At 31.8% G+C, this 5,275-nt stretch overlaps 1 long non-coding RNA gene across 1 annotated transcript; it reads right to left on the bottom strand.

The window, feature by feature from the left end:
• Positions 1-1,298: 1,298 nt before the first annotated feature.
• LOC138140717 (uncharacterized) lies at positions 1,299-2,322 on the bottom strand. The gene is made up of 4 exons (XR_011162720.1): positions 2,148-2,322; positions 1,977-2,090; positions 1,668-1,919; positions 1,299-1,605 (listed from the first exon to the last, which is right to left on the bottom strand). It is a non-coding gene; the product is annotated as an uncharacterized lncRNA (long non-coding RNA).
• Between the last annotated feature and the right edge of the window lie 2,953 nt (positions 2,323-5,275).

The raw sequence follows: 5,275 nt of genomic DNA, 5'->3' as shown, positions 1-5,275 counted from the left end.
CAAACAAAAGTTATTGTCGAGTTTTAACATCGAATTTCCAACTTCTGGACAAGTAAAGATCAAAGTTTGGCGATATTGTGATGGTTGAAAAGTCAATAAACAGTCTGAGAATCTGAGACATGATAAATAATTACAAGTTAGTGTTCAACGACATCATATAAAATTGTTCGACTTTATTACGACCGTTTGATTTAAAAGTTTGTTTCAATCCATCACAATATTTATATCGTCTGTCGAGCAAAATCCATAGTTTTTCAATGCACGCTCATAAATTGCTGCCACATCGATCACACAATTTAATACAAAATATATAATTTACTAACCATTTAATCGCTAAATCAGTGGTGTGGTATTAAATTACGTTATATATTATTACAAATAAATTCATACATTCCCACAATGGATTTACTAAATTTACACGTACTTGTATCGCCACCTACGATATATCAGTTAAAATTACAAATTTTAATAATAAACGCTCCTGAAAAACAATGTCAATTGTGCTGGATGAAATATTATATCTGTATTGATAATGGGATTAAATTAGCCAAATTAATTAAATTACTTAAAAATAAATTGTGTTTTTGCGGAATAATGAGCAACATCGCTGTTCATTTGTAAACTAGGTGAAATTTAATTGTGAATGTTTATGTATACAGTATGATGAAAAAAGGCGACCGTGTTATAAGTGATTTTTAACTAAAGACGAATTCGAAAACCAAAATTGAATTTGTGCTCATCACCCAGATATAAATCTTAGTGATAAAATAATTCTACATATTTATAATAATTTTATTGTTAAAGTCTAAATTTGGATACAGTTGACGGTATTCTTAAAAAAATTTAAAAGGTGACAATATCTGTCAGTACATACTTGTTTCCTAGATAGTAGAAATACCAGAATCAAACTATTATTTTAGTAAAATATGTAGTCATTTACACTACGAGACAGGAAGGTAAAGCTTTTGTTAACTTGAATTGCAATTCGACTTACCCTCGAGTGTTGTATTTAAAGTCTATTTTTTCCTGGTAGGCGCGTGCGTGCGCATCTCCGAAAGGTAGAATCACATAGCTAAGATTTTTAGCAGGATGCAGGAATTGTTAGTATTTTTGGTTGCATATTATCTAGGGGGATCAGTATTTGTGGTTGCAGATTAAAACTCATGTTTATGATTTAATTTTTGTATAATTTGTAAAATGTAAACAAAAAAGTTTATGAATCAACTCGTGATATTGATAACAAATATTATATGTACAACAATTTTTATTTTTATTTTATACACACAGGAGTTAAATTGGGTACAAAACAACTCGATACTTTTGGATTCATCGTTAATTTAAAAAAAAATAAAATAATCAACACCGCACTTTTCACCTAAAAAAGATTACAGTGACATCGACAATTGTTACTTCACATGAAAGCGGCAAAAATTTCATAACATGGACCTGGCCTGCTTCGACTACAATCATTTCTAATAACCATGTATCTTGCAAGAGAAAAGGTCTCCCTTCTTGGCGTATGTTTTTTATTTCCCGTAAATATCTTCTTCGCCAAGATATGTCTTCTCTTTCTATTAACAGGCTTTTTCTGTTTCGTTATTTGTGCTATTTGAAATAAACATAGATTTCAATGTTTACAGTTAATTGAAAACAATGTATGTACTTACTTGAATTTTAATTCGTGTAAAACATTATAAAGCTTAGAACGACTGATGTTTGGAATTTCTTCATTGTTTTGCACTTCCCTGTACACAGCATCAATTGTAGGAATTCTGTTTGCAGAGAAAAATGAGTGCACTGTTTTTCGAATGAGATATTTTTGATGTTCATCCATTTCCTATCAGGTTTCTTCGGTGCCTGTAATTGCCCACACTTCTTTTCTTCCGCCAAGTATCATTGAATGGTTCTAAATCCACAACCTTCAACACAAAGTAATTAAGCTGTGATACAACAAAAAAAACCTCAGAAATCAATACCAGTATAATCTGCAGTTTTTTCCATTTGAGCCGTCTTGGTTAACTCGGCAAAATCCTTGAAGATCCCACGAAATACTTTAACGATCATTTCTTTCTCGGCTTGTGAGAAATTTGCTATAAATATGCATTAATAAAAAACTGTTACTTGATGTTAGCATAAATCCAACTTACGCCGTTTATTTGGTGATCGAAATTAAGACATCTTGTTGACATATAAAAACTTCTTAACCTCTAAGAACTAAGAACTGTTTTTTTAATAAATAAACGGACACAACACAAAATACACACAAAACACGAAAGGAAAACTAAGACACGATGAAACAAAAATGACAGCTTGGACATGATTGACAGTACAGAACATTGCAATATTGCACATTTCTCTAGTGTAAATAGAAAAATAAAGTAACCAATAGGAAAGTCGCATTTCGTTGCAGGATTTTGTATATGCCGTTCACGATTATTTTAAACACGCAGGAGGCCGCGACATTTTTTTGTTAGATTGGCGTCAGGTCCTGTCATATGACGTTTCGTTTTTAAATATTCGCATTGTTGTCAATTCCGTCATTAATTTAGTTAATACGAATTTACCCAGAACTGCCCTACAAATATGTATGTTTCATTTCAATTACAATTTTACGATTATTGTTCCTAATGCGTTCAATTATTTAAAAAATGTAACAACTTGGGAGCAGTGTTCGGTTGAATTATAACCTAAAATAGATTTATTAAGACAAATCACAATACTGCCAACTAAAATGTCAGATTTTCATAGATAGTCCGAATTTGAAATAATCGTGAATGGTTTATAAATGCGCACGCACGCGCCTACCAGGAAAAAATAGACTATAGTTTTGTTCGATACCCGACATAACTCCTTACAAAATGAGTCGGTAACTTTGTATTCAAGATTTCAAATAAAATGTAAATAAAATAAATAAATCACATGCTTGGAGGAATCTTTTACTATGGAAAAAATAAAATACAAAATAAACAAAGTTCTGTAATAATAAAGTGCTTGTGTACACGTTGTGGAAATGGATGATGAAGAATGATATGTTCCTGATGATGTCCTGGAAGAGGCAAGTGCCGCGAAGTACCAAATAATGCTTACAAAAACAAAATTACGATGCAACAATTGCAAAAAATTTACAAAATGGCAGAGCGTGAAACGGATCAAAGAATCAGACGAAAATGTTATGGTGGCATATTTTAAAAACATAGGAGCCGCTTCAGTGTGGTCGCGGTATTCATAATTGAAGAGTACACTGTTTGTATTTCAAAATGTTGACATCTCCAGGTAAGAGGTTTTTTAATAAGCTATTAGTTGTTTTAATATGATAAATGGTACAGGTTCAGCAGTCTCACCTCCTTTTTGAAAACAAAATATAGAAACTATCAGCCGAAAAAAGCTGCAACTTTTCCAGGAAACGATGTTTGCAAGTTTTTACTGGAAGCGGCGGACCAAGAGTGGATCCTTCAGAAAGTTGTACTAATGATGGGCATATCCGGTAGCCGTCGTTGTGATGAATTATGTAAAATGATGAGTTGTTATAGTTATTATTGGTTATTATTTTCAATATACAAATTCTTTTTCATAAAATCGAATTTCAATTATGCGTGAGCCAAAGAGAATGAACGAAAGTGAAACCTTCACCCACTGGTAACCATGGATACAGACTCACTTTCTATGGAGGTATCCAACAAAAAAATCTGCAATCTTGCCGCAATACTTTAAAAAGAATCAATTTAGACTATTTTCGCGGTGATGCCCACATGCTTCAATAAATTTCAATCGTAGGCGCCCTTTTTTCATTACACTGTATAAGGTGCGACACTTCACAAGAAATTCAAAATTAAAACTTCTCTTGCCTATGTGTAGCTCTATAATTTAATGGTTGAATTCTCTACGTCTAGCTTAAAGCAGACAACTTGCTATTATGAAGGCGACCCATTATGGTGGGATTACAAATTTATGCAAAGTGATACGAGCCTGTAATAGAGTTTCAGTTATTTAACTTGGCCGAATGAGATAAATTTTTTCTTGAGTACCTATGTGTTCCAGCATATATTGTCCTTGTTAAACAAACTGATACTATGAAAACTTCTCACTCTTTTAATTTGAGTAAATTAACAGAGTGAATTATTGTTACAAGTGGGTGAGGCATGAATTATAAATTTCATTCACATATTGGCTTTACTGTCGCCAAAAAGGAATCCAGTGACGTCAATCTAAAGGTAATAAATAAAGCTGAGACGTATCGAAACATCAAACAAGTTGACAAATATGATTATCAAACCAACACTTTTAGTAACAAATGTTTTAATTGATTGTTGGGAATTTCAAGTTTTTTAACATAATTTATCTAGTTTACAACACGTCCACAATAACAAGAACAACAAAAAGAGTTTTGATAATAAGTGTTATTTCTCTATCTCCTTTTTCTATGTACAGTCATTGTTTATTGTCGATGTCCAAACATAACACAGGGTTTTGGGTAAATCGCCAAAACCGTTGTATATTCAATAAAAAGCACAACTTGGTGTAACAATTTAATTAAATATAACAACAACTAACTATGTACAAATTGATGAAAAAACGATGTATGAATGAATGAATGTGTCTCTGATCAAGTACAAAAAGGGAATGTATTGAAAAAATGTCTTAAACTAAAACTAGTGGTCGGTTTGTACATAACAGGGTGGGGGAGGATCAGCCCTGAGGTGCAAAGTCCAGGTAGGACGTAACAGTCATGTTCAGATAAATCTGGGACAATTTTTTTTTCCAGGGTAATGTGGCCTTAACATTGAACAATATTTCCATGAATTTTTTGCTGCCAGAACAAATAGCAGATTTCATTTATTTGTCAAAGTTGAGATGTGATTATACTTTTCAAAGCAATTTTACCCCAAAATGCCTAATGATAATAAAATAAAAACCATTGAATTGTTAATTTTTGCCAAAATATTTTTTTTAATAAAATGTTAATTAATTGCTTGAAGTCACCTTTAAAATCTAACAAAAAGTGGTCTCAGATTTATATAAACAAACATTTTGCACTAAACACTATAATGTCTGCACAGTAGTGAAAATAATCTTCTTCTTAAGTTATAAAGTATATTTAACTTTTAATAAACATATCAAAACTCTTGACAACAACAAAATTTCTTATCCGGCTGTCAACAACTTCTGTAACTTTTATAATATCAATGTTTCACAAAAAAGCAAGACCAGAGCTTCGAAACCATTAGAATTTTAGATACCTCAGGTGCTTACGATGTAATTTTTTTGCAGGTTGAGA

This window comes from Tenebrio molitor, chromosome 1, assembly GCF_963966145.1.
Source record: "Tenebrio molitor chromosome 1, icTenMoli1.1, whole genome shotgun sequence".
Lineage (NCBI taxonomy): Eukaryota > Metazoa > Arthropoda > Insecta > Coleoptera > Tenebrionidae > Tenebrio > Tenebrio molitor.
This window is presented reverse-complemented; position numbering and strand designations above follow the sequence as displayed.